Genomic DNA, 20,298 nt, shown 5'->3' with positions numbered 1-20,298 from the left:
CACTAGCCAGCACCCATTGGCAAAACGCACCACAGTGTCGCATCTCTCACCAGACATGGCCTGTGATAAACAACAAAAAAACCTCGGAGTTACTCAAGCTCAGCCGCACAGAGTGTGGCATGTTGAACCGAGCTCTTACAGGCCACTGGCTTGTTGGCGCGCATGCCGGCAGGCTAAAAGCCCCGCAAAATGATTTCTGCATAAGCTGTAGGGATGAGGAAGAAGTGGAAACGGTAGAACACCTACTCTGCTGCTGCCCAGCCCTATGCAGACTCAGACTGAAACACTTAGGAAGCCCCTTCATCGACGATCATACCGAAATATCGGAGCTTAATCTCAAAAGCATAAGTGCCTTTATTAAGTCTTCCGGGTGGAAGACATGCTGATCAGCTTAACACAGGCTGAAACTACTAGAAACGGGACCCTAGAGAAGGAAGAAACGAGATCATGCGGTATCACAACGGACCCATTGAGGTCTAAGTGTGTCCGACTATAGTCCGACAGCCGCCCTAACCTAACCTAACCCTAACCTAAGTTGTTTCCCTGATATTTATTTTCATTTTTAAATCCATTCAACCTGTTTGCAAATTGAGCACGGAAATAGTTTGATTCTAATTCTTGGACCTTTGCCAAGGCATTTGGCAATCTGGTGGATTTAATGAGAAAAGAGTTTATGAGATAGATCTATTTAGCCCAGATATAAATATTTGTAAATCATTGCTCCTTATTGTTTTGTTTGTTTCTTTGGCATTTACGCTGTCCTTTCCGTATGTCATTATGGTTTTGTTTATTAGTAGAGTCATTTTTTTATTGACTTCATTATAGTATTCTGTAACTGTCATTCGTCCCTGCCTGAGGATACTTAGTTCTGACTCGAGAATATGTATTGGTCGTTTATCGCTATATATAAAGTCCAATCTAGATAAGATTGCTCGAAAGTTTAAAACAGTGCCATTGTAAGGACGCTTTCTCGGCCGGGGCACAGATCTCAGTCAGATCCAAGAGTCCTTTACAAGAAAATTTTTAAGTCACCGAAACACCGGACTGGGGTGTTCCACGCCACAGGGGAACGGGTAACTTTGAGGGGAGTCTTCACCGAAGGTCCTTATTTGCGTCGAGGAAAAGTCAGACGACGTTGGCTATACAGAGTCCAATTTCTGGGCTAGTGGGAAAACTACTGGACCGAACGGGAAGGGTCCGATGGAAGGTGGCGATGGGAAGGGTGTTCAGACCCAAAGCAGCTGTGTGAATGAGGTTAGGTTAGATTTAGTACCTGACTACGAAAAGAAAACACACGATCGAGAGGTGCGATTATATATTCTTCACTATTTAATCAATTCGGCCTTACACGAGTCCGCTACACCGTTTTAAGCACACGAGATCCTGGTCGTACTAGCCTCAGCTGACCCGAACCGAGCGATCAGAAGGCTAAGAGCGGTCACGTCAGGCGCCAAGGCTGGCCTGTTCTGCTATTCTCCACCGGCAGAAAAGCTCGCGAAGCACACGTGGTTTTTGAAGCCTCGCTAAGCCGTGTCCAAATCACCCGTAATAACCCGTTCCGCGATCGCGATAGAGGAAGATACGTCACGATCGCTGCGTTACCGCCTTCCCTTTCCCTTTTAACATGTCTTGGCTAACTATCGGTTGGCGTTGCAACCCGACCAAGGCGAGAACGTTCAACGCAGACTTCGGAGGGCACGGTCTCGGCAATCTGGTCCTGCTGAGGCGACGCCATGAAGGAACGGCGAAACAGAGGCCTTCCTTCTTCATCGTCCTCGGTGTCAGTGACCAACTCAAAGCATGCCAGATACTCGGACACGGAACGATCGGTGTTGAGACGCCGACTATGGACGGCCCTCGTCGTAAGGCACCCGCATCTCGGGCGTCTGGGTCAAGCGGCGCAAGTCCTGCTGGCGAGGTTTGGGTTCCCTGGTTGGACACCTTCTGTGGATGATCATTTCTGTACGTTTGGGACCCCTTGAGAGAGGGTAGCTGGGCCGTCGAAACTCGCCGGGGAGGAGTTGTTGGGCCTTCAGAACCCTTAGCAGCTTCTCCCTTTAGCGAACGATCGGCCTCGATATTACCTCCTTTGCCGGCTTCTAGTGCCGGGTATGGGGGTGGGGATGGAGGTTCGTCCGCTTGTGGCCTTTGTGCGGGTAGCCCAGGCACCTATATGAGCACCGAGCGGACGTCCGGCATACCTGCACAGCTGGTCCTCGGTCGTATCGTGGTAGAAATGTTCAACGTCCGGGAATCGTGGTTGTCTGGGTCTGGAATACCTCGGATGGCCGGCCCGGGGATCGCGTCTGGTCCACGGACATTCCTCCTCCGACTCGGATTGTCGCGACTCGGTGTAGTATGGTTCCCCTGGCCGGCGTCCTTGGGGATGACCGTGCGGTGAGTTTTCTCCAGAGCGTGGGGGTCGACTGAATCGGTCGGAGTCGTGGTCGCTGACTTTATCCTCGTCGTCGTCGAGCTGGTACGAGGCTGGTTGGGGTGACGTCGGCTGGTAGCATCGCCGCGACTCACCGGGTCGGGGACTCCACAGACCTCCGCGAAGTCCAGCAAAGTGTCAGTCGCCGGGATCCCGGAAATCGTCATCGTCCAATCCCGTTGAGTTACCCTCGGCTTCACCTTCGGAGGTGAGGAACTCCCCCTCCCCGTAGTTTGCCTCTGGGTAAATGGCATCGGTGTCGTTGCAGTCGTCGGATAACACGATTACCTCGTCGATTTGAAATATTAGTCTAGACCTATTGGTATGACGCTACCTTTTGAGCTCCCTACCTAACGGTGTAGCTAACGAAGGACCCTTTAATCTTAACCTATTACAAGCATTGATCTTAAAGTTATTCCGCGGTTCCAGGTGCTTACCATGCCGGGTTACTCGGCCCGGCGATGCTGTCGTCGATCGTATCGGATGTGTCCACCGCATAATAGGCTTTAAGCTGCAATATATAGGGGATCCGTCGCCGTCGGTCTCCTGGAAGCCGTAGGCGTACCAAGTTGGGAGACGTGGACTTCGCGGCGGTATAGGGACCTTCGTATTCGGGAGCGAGTTTGGATTTTGATAAGGGATATTGTCGCAGCCATACTTGACTGCCGAGCGTTGGTCTCCATTCGCACCTTTGAAGGTTATAGTGCCTCGCCTGCTCTAGAGATGCAATGGAAATTGAAGATTCGATAGTACAATATCGAAGATTCCTTTGAGATGCGACGCCTTGTCTTCAGGACCTGTATGTACGACCGCCGATCCAGGGGTAAGTTCGTCGTACAGTATCGCTGGCAAGCGTAGCTCCCGTCCCTGAGTGAGAAATGCGGGAGTATACCCCGACGAGTCCGATATGCTACTATTTATAGAGAGGGAAATCTCCGGCAACATACTGTCACAAGAACTTTGGTCGTCTTCCGACAGCTGAGATATCAGCGTCTTCACAGTACGATTAGACCTCTCGGTGGGATTCTCCTGCGGACAATACAGAGCCGTGTACTGCACTTCCACTCCGAGTTTAATAAAGTAGTCTTTCAGGGCCAGACTTGTGAATTGGGTTCCATTTTCACACCGAGTATGCGTTCCCGAAACGCTTTCTATACTATAGCGGTGGTGGAGTGGGACCAACTCTACCCGTTTGGAGAACACGTCGTGGAAAACAAAAAGCATAGAGTTTCCTTGTTTCGAACGGGGCAGTGGACCGGTGAGGTCAGCATAAAGAATGTCAAAGGGTTCGCTTACGACGCGGGTTATCATTTTCCCTGCTGCTTTGGTCTGAACGGTCTTAAATTTCCGGCACGACTCACAGTGCCGAACGTGGGGTTTTGCTACACGGTACATGCAGGGCCAGAAATATCTTTGTGACAGGCGGGTAATCGTCTTTCAATCATGACACTCGTATATGACGCGGGCTCTTTATGGATTGGGTACACAGAGTTTCCACGGGAAGTAGTCCTCGCCGTCAGCTCGCTAACTTATGTTCCTGTAGAGCTGGCCGTTCTCTAGCGTATAGTCCGTGAACTTCTCAGGCTCGTCGAGTACCTTGTTCTTCATCTTACCGTTCCACTCGGGCTCGACAGCGCCTTGAAGTACCTCACAGGGCTGTCGCAAAAGTGTATCGGTCACGACGTTCAGCTTCCCTCGTCGGCAGCGCACGTCCAATTGGAACTGTTGCAGTTCTAAAGCGCAGCGCGCTATTCAGCCGGAAGGATTCTCAATAGAATTTATTATTTGAGAGCCAAGTGATCGGTAGGTAACACCGTGATGGACCAGATGATAGCCTGACACTCTTTCTCTGTCGTCGTATAGTAATGTTCCGCAGGAGTTAGTCAGCGGCTAGCGTATGCTAGCTCTACGTCGTGCTGTTCCGCTTCCGTCCCAGTGCCGTTTGTCGTGGCCGTGGCCCACGTAGGCGTCGGGCTGAGAACCTCTCCTCCTCTTTGTCTGGCAGTCCCCAATTGGACCTTAAGCTCGACGGGGCGTACCGCATCTCTTCGATCGTCTCTCGGTGGTATGAGTACTGGGAGTAACAAAGGACCTCCTACTGCTTGGGACTCAGGCTGCCAGTCAAGGGTGGCTTGTCGTCATCGCACGCGCATTCCTGCCGTTTTTAGGAAATCCATCCCAAGTATCACTCGATCCAACATGGTGGGCATCACCACCATGGGTAAGAGTATTGTGGTGCCCGCCAACGTGAACGGAGTTCGCCACAATTTCGTCACGTCCAGACATGACCGATCGGCAAACGCTATCCTAATGAGCACATCACGAACCTCGCCTGCGCGGGCGACCAGATTTGTAAAACTTTCACTGGCAAAAGTCCTCAATGCCCCGGTATCAACGCTGGCGTCCACCCATCTCCCACCGACGTCCTCCGTTTCCCCAGGCATCCCGACGCAGCACTCTATGGCTAACACTCCTACTCGGTCACAATCCCAACAGTAGTCGCGGCATGTGTTGGGACAGTCTCGACGGAAGTGTCCGTTTTCACCGCAGCGTCCGCAGGCTCGCTGCACGTCTACTCGTCATGTTCCTTGCCCGATCATCCGGTGAGTCACGTCTTCTGTGTAGTACTCTCCGAGGGGTTCGGCGACCGTCGAAGTTGCGATCCCTCGTGGTTCCCGCCCCTCACCCCTTGGGTTCGAATCGACTCGAGTTGTTTAACACTCTCATACTTCGTAACCATGTGGGTCAGCTGCTTCAACGTCGCGAAGTCGCTGCGCTTGATATACAGCCGATACTCTGAAGCCATGTTTTTCGGCCTGTTGCATCTTCGTTCTGATCTCGATCAGGTATGTTTTGAAAGGCTCTCCTCTCCTCTGCACGCGAGTCCGAATCTCATCCTCTAATCTTTCGAAATATCGAGGAGGTAGGAAGAAATCCAGGAATTCCTTCCGGATAGTTTTCCAAGAGGCGGACTGCAGATGGCTAGTACGGAACCACCGTGCCGCCGTGCCCTCGAAGATTTCGGACATAGCCCGGGGGATCTCTTCCGGATTTATCTTATATGTGTTCTCCTCGAGTGCGGCGATGAGAGTCAACGGATCTGAAAACTACTGGGCCGAACGGGAAGGGGGTCCACATTCAGGTCCGGTGGTGCTACGGTAATGTCTTACTAGGAGCGGGAATACGACCACTGTGGACACCCGTCCACGTTCAAACCCAAAGCAGCTGTGTGAATGAGGTTAGGTTATGTTAGAATAAGTATCTGATTACGAAAAGAAAACACACGATCGAGAGGTGCATGAGAACCTAATCGTACTAACCTTAGCTGACCCGTTTTATAAATATCTTTAAAATCACCCGCGAACCACCGTGTAGAACTTGGCTACTTTAAACTGTCGGAACACGCGCGATCAAAAGGATGAGAGCGGTCGCGTCAGGCGTCAAGGCCGGCCTGTCCTGCCATTCTCCACCGGCGGAGTTTTCGAAGCCTCGCTAAGCGGTGTCCGAATCTCCCGAAATAACCCGTTCCGCGATCCCGAGAGAAGAAGAAACGTCACGATCGCTGTGTGACCGCCATTCCTTTTCCGCCCTTTTCCTGCGTTCGGGATTTCAAGAATTTTCCTACTACTGGTATTTTAGCTCCTTTGCTTTTCTAGTATTTAACATGTCTTGGCTAACTATCAGTTGGCACCCCTGGTTTTGAACTTAGGTATAACCTATGTATTATTTACGTGACTTAATATTTATTGTCCTTCACGGTATTTCTCCTAAAGCTTTTATAACGGTAGTAATAATAATTGTGGCATACGCGCATTTTAGGTGGGTTCGTCAGAACATAATTGTTACCGATCGTTGTGATGTTTACAATTTAAGATCCATTTTACATAGTGATGGAAAATTATTATTTGATGATGTCGTCGCAAAGTGTAGAAATAAGTATTAGGAAATGTCTAATTTTAAAACAGAAATATTAAATAATTATTGCACAATAAACCCAGAAGGTTCTTGTTTTATCAAATTACTAAATGGACAAGAATTCTTATGTAACAAAATTAGAGAAAGCAATTTCCGTAAATTGACAAAATACAGTTAATGACACTCAATTAAATGAGTCATATGAATAACACCTCTAAAATTAATAATATGTCCTACACCAATGAAGACAAAAAGATATCACCGCTCGAAAATATCGTAATTTTTTAATATCCGAATATATTATGTCACAAATGACACGAAACTCTCATATGATAATACTAACATTGTTTACGTCTAACAAGGCAGAGTGACACATTGTGTAGTAGCATGCTGAACCAACTAAAATATCAATACGTTCCACTGTACTCACAAACAGAATTGAAAGCATTCGGCACGTTAAACGGGTCGTTTAAACACGCAGTGCGAAGCGCGAGAACGTATCAGAACACAAAATATCAGGCGAGTTTAGCGTATAGTTGTCGGGGTGAGCTTTCGGTTGGCCGTTGCACTACTGCGTACGTTAGTGTGAGATTTGACACAAACGTGGTCGCTGCTGAAAGTTCGGTCCATTTCAACTTAGAAACTTAGAAGTCGTTTGTTTTGTATACCTTAACACTTAAATACATTCGGCTGCAGGTAATTATTAGCAAGGTGTTGACTGCATTTCAAGCAGAGGTGGTGAGACGTCATATTCTCGACCACGTCGGTCGCGGCGTATTTACTTACACGAGACTGGTGTAGATCTGCGACAGGTATATTTCCACGGCCTAGATGCCCAACGCTATCTAAATCGGCCTCTAAGCGGCCCTAATCTCAATTCCCTGTTGCCGCTTCTCCAACCGCTGCATCCACTTTGCGGCCTCGTCACACCCACGACGCTGCACAGAATTGTCCAAGGCGTCGTCAACTGGCAGGCAGCCTGGAACAACTCCAGCAAGGGTCGCTGGACGCACCAGCTCATCCCCAGCATAGAGCCATGGCTAAATAGGAAGCGCTCCGGGCACGACACGGAGGAGGATTGTCGAGGACGCTCAGCATGTCCGTTTTGAATGTCGCCGCTTTGGCTATGACCGCCAAATACTCATGGAGACCACCGGGGCAAGAGTTCGGCCAGAAACTTTTGTGCCCCCTTTGTGCTGCTGAAAGAGGGGAATCGGGAAGCGACGGCAGCCTACGCAGCGAGCGTACTGCGAACGCTGCGTCGCACCGACAATGAGAGGAGAGAAGATACAGCCTAGGTGGCTACCATTGCGCGAAACAATACCTTGCGGTGATACCGCGCAACCACGGCCTCCTACTCCTGTTCTTGTACTTACTTTTACTTTGTATATAATTGTAGGAAATAAATAAATATAAAAAAAAAAAACGGCTCGGATTAGATTGCAACCCCGAGCACGAAAACGATAAATTACTCGTCGTTGGAAAACTAAACTTTCTCAAACAATATAAAAAAAGATAAAATACCCAGTAATTAAATAGAAGACCCAATAGTTGGGACTACATTTCAAGTGGTGTAAGCATCAGCATAAGCTGAGTAACGTCGAGGTATTCCGGCTAATCCTAAAAAGTATTGAGGGATAAATGTCTAATTTTCTCCAATAAATATAATAATAAATTGACTTTTTAATCACTTAGCGTTTAATGTTAATCCAGTAAAAAAAGGGTATCAATGAATAAATCCAGCTATAATAGCAAATACAGCTCCTATAGATAAAACATAATGAAAATGAGCTACTACATAATAAGTGTCATGAAAAATAATATCAACTGATGAATTAGATAATTCTACTCCTGTTAATCCTCCTACTGTAAATAAAAATACAAATCCTAAAGCTCATAAAATAGCTGGGGAATATGAAAGTTGAGTTCCATGTAAAAAAAATTGAGCTCATACAATAAATCCTAATAATCCAATTGCAAGTATTGTATAAATTATTCCTAAGGAACCAAAAGTTTCCTTTTTTTCCAGATTCTTGACTAATAAAATGAGAAATTATTCTAGGTCCTGGTACAATTAAAATGTAACTTTCAGGGTGTCCAAAAAATCAAAATAAATGTTGGTATAAAATAGGATCCCCTCCTCCTGCTGGATCAAAAAATGATGTATTTAAATTTCGATCTGTTAATATTCATTATTTTCCATTCAGACATATTATTAAGAATAATTTTGATTGAAGTTAAACCAGTATCATGTACTCTCAGTCGAGCCTTAAGTAAATGACCTGATGGCGGACAGATTTATGGAAAAGCATTAATTGTTATTATGATCAATAAAGTATCATCTCTGCGAAGGAAATTCAAATAAATGTGGAATATAATAAAAATAGTCATGGAATAAATTAAACAGTTGGGTCGTCGCGTTAGATAAAATTGCATATATAGACTGAACAAGGGGTTACCAATTATATATTAGACGCGTCACCAGTGTAGGGAGGGTGAAGATATATGACTATAACTTCTCGCACACCCCAAACTCGTTCCAGATCAGTAACGCTCATCCTAGTTTCCGTCATTTAAGTTTGCATCTTAGCCCTATCTGCAGATATCCGTACAGAGCACTTAATTTGTGATGCAATGTAGATTAGAAAGATAAAGAAAAAACGCATACCTCATCAGGCAAGTAAGTGAAATTCGTTTTCGACTCGCACCAACACACATGCTACAATACTTAAAGGCGCCCGAGTGGAGTTCAGATTCGCAATAGGATCCTGCGATCTCCAATCTGGCGCTCAATCAAATTTCTTCTGTTAATTTAAATTAGATTATGAAACGTTTTAACGTTCCCTTTATCAAGGACATAGATATCTGGTATTTTTGATCAAGTAGATGCAATAATAGTCTGTTTATTTCCGGTATTCTATAGAGAAGCATTTTCAAAAGAGTAGACGGGAATAAAGGAAAAGACGTTTTTGGGACTAGGAGTCAGAACCTATCTTTTAGGTGCAGCGAACTGTTTTTTTTACACACATGAACAAGTCGTTCAGGACAGGCTGTCTACAAATTCTATAGTTCGTTTATATCTTTAGAACTAGTGTAGTACACAGCGCTTGGAGTAACTAGTATCGGAAGAGACGTTTCGGTATTTGAGCAGCACTGCAGCCGCTACACAACACATATTTCCTAGTATGAAAAAGGACGAGTTATCAACGCATACCTAGGAATGGTTTTTTGAATAGCGACGAACCAAACCAACTTTATCAAGTCAAATATTTACATAATAAGCCAACTAGAATGTCAGTTCCGAATTGCCCGATGGGTGGTTCCAGAAACTCTCGAGAACAAGATAACATTTGTACAATTTGTGACCAAGTAATCCATTCTAGGGCTGTTCCATTGTAAATGTATTACTTAAGTTTGTAGTCAATTATGTGCTATAAATAACATATCGATGTCAAACAATAATCTCGCTGCAGAACTAGGTGAAGCAAACGGTTACAGGTCATTGTTTGATCAGCAGGCACCACAACACTGTTCCGGTAATGTGAGCATTTCACGGTCCAGGCAATACTCAACTCAGCATCGTGGAAGATATACTCGGGGGAGAGGAAACAACTTGCGAAGAAGAATGTCAACTAGGAGCACCAATCGTGTTGCAAATAACACTGCAAATAATATAAATCAAGCCAGCAGTTACATTATGGACACCGACGTCTCAGGCGACCAAAGTCAAAGTGAGATTGTCAGAATCTTCAAGCAGCTATACAAACTCAACCAGGAAGACTATCGACCATCAAATACCCGTTTCTCAGCTAAAGGGCACAAGGGAAATGGAGATATGCAAGCAGGAAAGCGAGACTGAAATGTGCCACCTACCCCTGATCTCAATATATGTGGGAGTGATATTACGAGAATCACCCTAACAATCCTGATCTAGACAACGAGAACGACAAAGTAACGGACGAGAACAACGACGATAAGACGAGAACGACGAGTAAGGGCAGTATTTGACGAGATCTGATCCAAAGAAGACGTGCTTGTGTGAAAAGCAAAACGACGCAACGGCGGTCTTAATTATACTCACATTGTGATATTCCATATTTTATCATTTCAATAAACACTTAAACTTCTATACTTTAAAAATAACAAAAACCCCACATTTGGGTGCTCGTCCGGGAGGTATTCGAGAAAGTTGAAAGTGATCAGTGAAATCTTTGTACGAGGTGAAAGGGTGGACACATAAACCCATCGTGAAACATTCAATTTTTCAATTATGGCGTGTCTAAACGATTTAATTTCTAACAATTTGAAAAGTGCATCAAAGGGAAGCCTTTTAGCTTTGCACAAATTTGTCTTTGAAAAGGAGAGAGATAGGAATAATCCCAAACGACTTCTCTAATTTTCTGGTTTCCAATACAGTTTATAAAGCCACAAGTGTATACGTGCAGACAAAACTGACTGAAAGAGATTTAATTTCAATATGCCTAATTTTGAACATAAGCCACGACGTCGAAAACATGCAATTGCATATTTTTCGAAATCTTCGGATTGTCCAACCTCTCTGTGGCAAGTGGAAGATCCAGAGGAATCTGATAAAGACAGAGATGAGGACGAAGAGAATCAAAGCGACGACGAAATCGAGAGTCTGGTTGCATATTCCGCAGGAACAAATCCAACGAGTGAAAGAGACCAAATGAATAATTCGCAACCAGTGCCAATCCAACGCAATAAAATGCCGCGTTTCGCTTGAAGTTTTCGCAATATAGAAGAATCTATGAAACAATTCGAGGGCACAGACGAAATTCCAGTCGACGTCTGGGTAATTGATTTTGAAGACCGAGCTGTACTTATGGGTTGGAACGATTTGCAAAAGCTAATCTTTATTAAAAAATCGATCAAAGGTGTCGTGAAAATGTTTGTGTTGAGCGAGAAAGGAATGAATTCGTGGACTGCTTTGAAATCTTGTTTGTTGAGTGAGTTCAGATCGAGAGTGAGCAGCAAACAAATACACAAGCTACTTGCAGAAAGGAAACAAGGAAGAACGCTATAGTCGAGTACCTCGACTATCAGATACCCGTTACTCAAAGGGAAATGGAGGTATGCAAGCAGCAAAGCGAAATTAAAATGCGCCACCTACCGGCGGTAGACAGATTTAAGCGTTATGGGCGTTAGAGTGGGCGTGGCAAATTTATTTTTGGATCAATCGATAGGTATTGACGACACCAATACATTTCAGTAAACATTTTTATCTAGCATGCAAATTGTGGGCGTCACAGGTTTTCGCGGTTTGTGGGCGTTTAAGTGGGCGTGCCAAACTTTTTTTTAGGTCAATCGATAGGTATTGATGAGAACAATACATTTCAGTTAAAATTGTCTGTCTAGCATCAAAAGTGTAGGAGTTACAGTTTTGGGCGGTTTGTGGGCGTTAGAGTGGGCGTGGCAGTCTACTGAAACAAACTTGCGCTGCGTAAGAAGCTCAGGAATCTGTACGCCAAATTTTAATAGCCTAGCTCTCATAGTTTCCGAGATCTCAGCGTTCATCCGGACAGACGGACAGACGGTCAGACGGACAGACGGACAGACGGACAGACGGACATGGCTAGATCGACTCGGCTAGTGATCCTGATCAAGAATATATATACTTTATGGGGTCGGAAACGCTTCCTTCTGCCTGTTACATACTTTCCGACGAATCTAGTATACCCTTTTACTCTACGAGTAACGGGTATAAAAACGCGCAAACGAAAGTGTTCAGGAATATTTTTACCGTATGAATGATATGGCCTCGCGGGGAAATGTTGAAGAAGACGCTCTCTTCCAATACCTGATCGACGGTATTGATGAACTCTCAATTAACAAATCGATACTTTATGGAGCTAGAAACATGATCGAATCAAATACAAATTGAAGGACTACCAAACGATCAGTGCAAAATCCCTTTTTGGCGAAAACAGTGCTAAAGTAAATAAAGGTCAAGCAGTGCACGGTGGTTCAAAAACAGGAAAGAAATAAATCGTTCGGCGAGAAGGGCCATCTGTCTAGTGGCTGCAACAACAAAGAGAAAGGCAGAAAGTTTTTTAAATGCAACAAATTCGGTCTAATCTCCAAAAATTACCGCCAAGGCGACACATTAGTCGAAGAGTGCAAACCAATCGCTCGTGTTTTAAGTGACTACAACAACATGACGAGAAAAGTTGTTTAAATCAAAAACCAATATTCAGGGTATTCCCTAAACTGTTGAATTGCTGAATTGTTGAAAATTCAACAGAAAATTACAGCAATTAAGGGAACGTCTGTAAAAGTTTCCTGTTGAATTTTAAATTTTAAGATGTCTGCTGTTTGTCAGATTGTAAAATTGCCAGGCTGTGTCTACCAAAGATTTTGTTTCAAATTAAAGAATATGCCGAGAATAAGCACAAAATGTAAACTATTAGGACTGCTAACAGGCAGTATCCTGTCAGATATCCTTTACTTGCATATTTTATACGATTGCAATTCCTCCATGTTTACAAGTAACCAGAGTTACCCTCTAACTTTTAGTCGAGAACAGCGACAACTCTGGTTTTAAGCAATTAAACCAAAATTTTCCACAGCCCCGTGGCTTTGTTTGACTTTGTATGGAACAGCTGATTAACAGCTGATCAAAATTCAACAATTCAGCAATTCAACAGTTTAGGGATTACCCAGATTGTATTGCTCTGTTCGACACAGGCAGTAAATATAATATTTTGCGCGAAGACATTTACGATGAGCTAGTTTTGACGAAGCTGACGGAGTGCAGTGTATACCTAATTGGATTTGAAAAAAATCGCAATGCCAATAAGATCAAGCCAATTGGACAGTGCAAGCAAGCATTTGAATTTCTTCATAGTTCCGCTCGACTGTATGGACACTCGTATGATCATCGGCCAGGAATTGTGTTTGCAAGCAGAAATATTGATCGGTCCAAGTGGATTGCGTGTGCGAAATTTAAATAATCTTTGTTTACAACGATTAACTTGGTATAAAAGTGAGTGGGCTAAGCAAGAAGTCGACAAACATTGAAATGAAAATCCTTCTAAACGACGAATCGCCAGTTTTCTCGCTTCCGCGCAGATTTGCTTTTGCTGAAACGAACATTATCGACGAACAGATCGAGCAAAGGATAGACAACGGTATAATCGAGGAGTCCGACTCCGAATTCACAAACCCGGTAGTGCTTGCGAAGAAAAACGACGTATCGTAACGACTCTGCGTAGATTTCAGGCGTATATACAATTAATCGTAAAAGATCATTTTCCGTTGCCCCAGATTGACGATCAGCCCGACCGCTTGCAAAAAGCGTTGGTATTCAGCACAATCGATTTGCGGAATGGCATTTTCCATGTGCCAGTGGCCGAATCTAGCAGAAAGTAGACATCATTCGTGACGCAGAGTGGTCAATACCAATTCCTAAAGGTGCCTTTTGGTTTGTCAAACTCACCAGGTGTGTTTGAGAGACACATACATGCGATTTTCCGAACTCTGTCCCGTATAGGAATGGCTTTTTCCATGTGCCAGTGGCCGAATCTAGCAGGAAGTACACCTCATTTGTGACGCAGAGTGGTCAATACCAATTCCTAAAGGTGCCTTTTAGTGCGATTTTCCGAACTCTGTCCCGTATAGGAATCGCTCTCCCTTATGTAGTCGGCATAATTATCCCAGCGAAGGACGAAAAGGAGGCGGTATCGAATCTCAACGAAGTTATATCAACTTGCAGCGAATATGGTCTCGAGCTTAACTTAAATAAATGCCATTTTCTGCAGACCCGGATCCAGTTCTTAGGTCACATTATCGAATACAAAACCATTCGAAATTTAAGATGCCACAGAACCTAAAGTAGCTAGAAAGTTTTCTAGGTCTAACAGGATACTTTAGAAAGTTTATCCAGAATTATGCTCTGATTTCGAAACCCTTGACTGACCTGTGATGAAGAAAAAGCTATTAAAATACCTGACTTCCAAACCTGCTTTAGCTATTTACAACCCAAAGTACGAAACCGAGGTACAAGTTAACTAAGTTAACCGGGCGACGGCCTTGACCGATCGTCCAATAGCTCGCTCCGGCCAAACTGCTGACATAACGTCTGGCCGGATGCCAGTGCATAGCCGGCAAGCAGAGCATATTTGCGTGGCCGCTAAGAAATTTAATATTTTTTATATGTAAGTTAGTTCCCTTTTGGCATTCGTAAACTAAAGAACAGAAGTTCTCTGCTAAGCAACTCCGGCAACTGCCGTTAAAATTGTATTGATTCGATCTTAACCGAGTCTCTAAGCCGGCAAGAATAGAAGGACAGTTTTCCTTCCAGAGTAATCTTTCTAATTCTGCAACAGATGAACAACGGCCAACCGGCCCGTCCGAGAAGAAGCTATAGCGAGGGACACACCCGCGCCCACTTACGTGTTAACGTAGCTCAACAGCTCTGCATTGGATCAATATGTGACATACGTGGAGACGTGGAAAGGCAGATCATTGCCGGAGCACACGACCGAGGACATTTCGCCGTCCAAAAGACGAAGGAGATGATTTACAATGAATATTTCATCCAAAACATGACGAAGAAGTGCATTTTAAGCAACCGCAAGCGTGGCAAGCAGGAGGGCTGGCTGCATCCATTGCACAAAGAAGACTTTCCATTGCACACCTACCACATCTACTTCTTAGGTGCACTAGATTCTACAAGCAAGAATTACAAACACATACTCGCCGTCATCGATTCTGTTACGAAGTTCTGCTGGCCTTATTCTACAAAGTCAACGACCGAAAGCAAAGTCATTACAAAGCTACGAGGACAAAGTAATGTGATTGGCCACCCAGCTTGTATCATTTCGGATCGAGGTTCAGCTTTCTCAGCCCAAGATTTTCTCCAGTATTGCGACGATGAAAATATAAAGGTAGTCAAGTCGACGGACAAGTGGAGCGACTCAATGCCATTTTTATCCCAGTTTTGTCAAAACTCAGTGTAGATGATCCCACAAAATTGTACAGACACGTTAATCGAGTTCAACAAACCAACAACTCTACTTTCTCGAGAAGAATCAACGCCACACCTTTTGAGCTTCTAATCGGTGTCAAAATGAGAAACAAAGATGACCAACAGCTCCGTGAGCAAATCAACAACGAAACCATAGCGCTGTTTCAGGACTCTGGAAACGATCTAGGGCTGAAAGCAAAATCACAAATTTTAAAGCTTTAATCAAATCAAAAAGACGTACAATCTCCGACGCAAACCAGCATAAAGCGCATAAAGCGCACACAATTTGACGGAGGTCTCAAATTGAAGCCCAAGTATTTGGGTCCTTACCAAATCACGAAAGTCAAGCACAACGACGCCTACGATGTCCAGAAAGTCGGCAACTCAGACGGTCCAAAGATTTCTTCAACCAGTGCCGAATATCTCAAGTTATGGCCTACCAACGATGACAGCGACGAAACATTCGAGGCAAATGTTTGATAAGACTGGCCGAATGAGGGAGTGATATTACGAGAATTACCCTAAAATCCCGATCTAGACAACGAGAACGACGAGCAGTAAAACACTTTCCAAAAGAAGACGACCCAAAAGAAGTACAGGATGAGAAAACGACGATAAGACGAGAACAACGAGAAGAGGCAGTATTTGACGAGATCAGTTCCAAAGAAGACGTGAAAAGCAAAACGACGCGACGACGGTCGCTCACATTGTGACATACCATATTTAATTATTTAAATAAACACTTAAACTTCTATACCTTAAAAACAATGAAAACCTCACATTATGTGGGCGGTAGACAGATTTATGCGTTATGGGCATTAGAGTGGGCGTGGCAAACTTTTTTTGTGGGTCAATCGTAAGGTATTGATGAGACTAAACCGATTGGGCGGTTTGTGGGCGTTACAGTGGGCGTGGGATCCAAAGAAGACGAGCTTGTGTGAAAAGCAAAACGACGCGACGACGGCCTTAATTATACTCACATTGTGACATACCATATTTAATCATTTATATAAACACCTAAACTTCTATCGAGCCATCGAAAAGCCCCCACGGGGCGCCGATAGTCATAGTTACGAAGAAGAATGGAGACGTACGGATGTGTGTGGATTACCGGCAACTGAACAAGATCTCGGTACCGAATGCCTACCCACTGCCAAGAATTAACCACATGTTGCAGCGGCTGCGCATATATATATCCACGCAGGACCTTAAGAATGGTTACTGGCAGATTCCAGTCCGCAAGATGCGCGAACCCCACGGGCAGGATCGCTCGGTGAGCATTGGAGCTGCATCAGTTCTAGTACGGTATCAACTATCGCCGCGGAACCCAAAACCTGGTCGCCGAAGCCCTATCACGCCAACCCCTGGTATCCATTCAGCAAGTGCAGGTACAAGGCAACCAGTGCAAGTGGATAAACAAAATGCGGCAGGAGCCCGCCAAGTTTCCAGACATTGGAGAGGAGAACGGACAACTCTATCGGCACATTGGCCTGCGCGCGGAAGAGGAAGAATACACGCCGTGGAAACTATGCGTAGATACGCAATACCGCCGGAGAGTGCTGGAGGAGTGCCACGATCATCCCACTGCTGGACACCTAGAAGTGGCTTAACAGTACTACTGGTTGGGATTGTTCCGAGAAGTGGCCCAGTCCGTACGATGATGTCCTAGTTATCAGAGGCTTAAGGTGAGTCAGGAGAAGCCGGCCGAAAAGATGTTTACGCGGCAAGTCAACGAACCGTTCCACGTTCCACTCCTTTAGCAAGTGGGTAGAACTAGTTCCCCTACGCCAAGCCACAGTCCCCTAGAGCGTTCCGAGAACGGATCCTCAGCCGCTTCGGAATCCGAGGACCTTCGTCTGTGATAACGGAACACAATTCACGAGCCGAGCAAGAGTTTGGCAAAACCCTGGGAATGGAGTTACAGCACACCGCATCCTACACGCCCCGTCAGAATCCCACACCTCGGAGACGCACCGCAGAACACCTGGAATCACCTGCTCCCGGAGATCTCGCTGGCCGTAAACAGCAGCGTGTCGGACACCACGGGATTTAGCCCGGCTTTTCTTGTGCAGGGCCGGGAGCCACGTCTACCCAACGCTCTGTATTCCGAAATTACGCAGGGGAGAGGAACTGCGCAGGTCCCACCTACAGAGAGGAGTGAGCAGCTCCATAACATCTTCAAGGTCGCCCGGGAAAACGCGTAACGAGCCACAGCGGAGCAGGGCAGACACTATTATCTTCGGCGACGGGAGTGGAAACCACCACTAGGTTCGCTGGTACTAGTATGCCGCTACGCCTTGTCAAACGCCACCGAGGGTTTTGCCGCCAATTTGGCCGCGAAATACCGAGTCATAAAATTCCCGCTTACAGATCCGAAAAAGCCGACGCTGCCGCCGCCGCACCGGCAATTTAAGCAACCTGAAACCATACCAGCAGGATGAGGACGACGACGACCACGACAGGGTCCATGACTCAGTGTAGTATGCACTTATATTGAATATCTACTGTACCAAGAGTACTTGAATCAAACACACTGTAACACTATGTTGCAGTGTTTACATAAACAAAGGCTCGGTCAAAAGCCTAAGTGGCCGGAACATGAGTCGATCGGCGGCGTACACAGAAAGTTCAAGTGTCAGCATTCTGTTGCACACGCCGGCCGCTCACCCAAAGTAAAGTACATACATATACCTCCGCGCTCCAGACAAAGTGAGCATAGCTATATACTTAAGAATGTATAGGCCGTCTCTCCGCTGCCGCTGTTAGCAGCGCCGCTATGAGACTTAGACCTCCTTAGCTCCTAAGTAAATTAAGTTTGTGAAGAAACTCTTTTAAGCTCAGAGCGGCAACAACGGCTGCTCTGCTCCGAGTACAATCAAATAAAAATCAACCAAATGGATATCTAATTGAAATGAATTGGACTTATATTATTTGGGCTTTATGGAAAATCCTACACGTTTAAACTATTACATGGCGACCGTGACGATGGTCCTGGAGGACCTAGGAAAGAAAAACTGCAGGACAGGAAATTAAAGACGATTTTTGGAGGACATAGAATGGAACAAATGCAGGACAGAAATTGATGAATTTCATTAGCAGCAGACAAAAATAATATCGCAGTGAGTAGAGTGTGATGTGTGCAAAACGCAGTGGTGTGGTAAAAAGACTAAAAGCCAGAAGGGCTGAATTACTGAAGCTACTAAATAGCGGAATAAATTAAATTGGAACGATTCGGTCAAATTACATGCCGAACTCGAAAATATAAAAACTTTAATAAGTGAAAGAAACAATCAAGCCACAACCACACAAACACACCTACCCAGCAATTAAAAGTCTTGCTAAAACGAACGCATATTTTTTTTACCATGCACTGCCTTGCATAATTTTTTTGATTGCACTGCGATGCATGTTTCTTCTATATATTATATAAAAAACTAATGTAAAATTGAGCGACATTCATGTTGCCCAATAAGCGTGTGGAATAAAAACCATACAAAAACTAGGCAGGCTTTCCCGTTGTTAAAAATACATTTTTATCAAATTACACAAAAAAATTTAATGGCCCAATAAGGCAAATTTTTAACTACATGATCCAAACTAAATGGCAAATAAATTATAAATTAAACTACACACCTATAGCTATAGCAGCTCATAGAAAAACACCCAAAATGGGTTTAGTAGACGTAAAAGAAGTGGACTCCACAGCAAACGTCATAAATAAAATCGAGTCTAAAACAAGGAAGAACGCTATAGTCGAGTACCTCGACTATCAGATACCCGTTACTCAGCTAAATACAGATATGCAAGTAGCAAAGCGAGATTAAAATGCGCCACCTACCGGCGGTATACAGATTTAAGCGTTATGGGCGTTAGAGTGGGCGTGGCAAATTTTTTTTTTGGGACCAATCGATAGGTATTGACGAGACCAATTAAAATTTTTTATCTAGCATATAAATTGTGGGCGTCACTTGTTTTCGCGGTTTGCGGGCGTTAGAGTGGGCGTGGCATATTCGAGTAACAAACTTGCGCTGCGTATAAGGCTACGGAATCTAATTCTGAAATCCCAATTCTCTATCTTTGATAGTTTCCGAGATATCCACGTTCATATCTACGATTTTTTGAAGTTTGTGGGCGGTTTATGGGCGTTAGGGTGGGCGTGGGTCAATCGATAGGTATTGATGAGAACATTACATTTCAGTTAAAATTTTTATTCTAGCATAAAAACTGTAGGAGCCACAGTTTTGGGCGGTTTGTGGGCGTTAGAGTGGGCGTGGCACTCTACTGAAACAAACTTGCGCTGCGCAGGAATCTCAGGAATGTGCTTGCCTAATCCCAGTATTGTAACTCTCATAGTTTCCGAGATCTCAGCGTTCATACGGACAGACGGACATGGGTAGATCGACTCGGCTAGTGATCCTGAATCTAGTAGACCCTTTTACTCTATGAGTAACGGGTATAAATATTAATACAGATTTAACGAACATTTTATAATCAATTATTGTCGCATTTATTTTGTACATTTACTTGTACGTTTAAACTATTACATCAGAACGAATCGGCAAAACGCAAACGACCAGGATGACCACCACAGTCTTGGCCCGGCCGAGGAGACCAGGACATCTTGGGGGCCACTTGCTGATGAGCGCAATCGTCAAACATCCCTGTTTACGTAAAAAGGGCGTTTAATTTCAGGAGGTAGTGTCGAGCGGCAGTTTTATCCAGATGTCTACACCTCGCGCGCTCGCACTGCCATCCGCTCTCCCTCTCCATCTCTCCCTTAAGTCACAGCTCCGCTCTAGAGCGCTTAAGTTAAGTTAGACTTAACGAGTTTATGATTCAAAGTGTATTAATAAATACCTGTGAACGTCGCGCAAAAAACCACAAAGTAGCCCCCTGTGTTTTGCACTCTTTATTTTTTGTATATTTACATAAATATTCTAATACAGTCCACTCTAACAAC

The 20,298-nt window shown here is 44.8% G+C and overlaps 1 pseudogene; it reads right to left on the bottom strand.

Moving 5' to 3' along the window:
• Positions 1 to 7,994: 7,994 nt before the first annotated feature.
• On the bottom strand, positions 7,995 to 14,862 carry LOC139354690 (cytochrome c oxidase subunit 1-like; annotated as a pseudogene).
• Positions 14,863 to 20,298: the final 5,436 nt, after the last annotated feature.

This window comes from Drosophila suzukii, unplaced genomic scaffold (genome assembly GCF_043229965.1).
Source record: "Drosophila suzukii unplaced genomic scaffold, CBGP_Dsuzu_IsoJpt1.0 scf_13, whole genome shotgun sequence".
In the NCBI taxonomy this organism is placed as follows: domain Eukaryota; kingdom Metazoa; phylum Arthropoda; class Insecta; order Diptera; family Drosophilidae; genus Drosophila; species Drosophila suzukii.
Note: the sequence above shows the minus strand (reverse complement) of the source record. Positions and strands in the feature narration are given on the sequence as shown.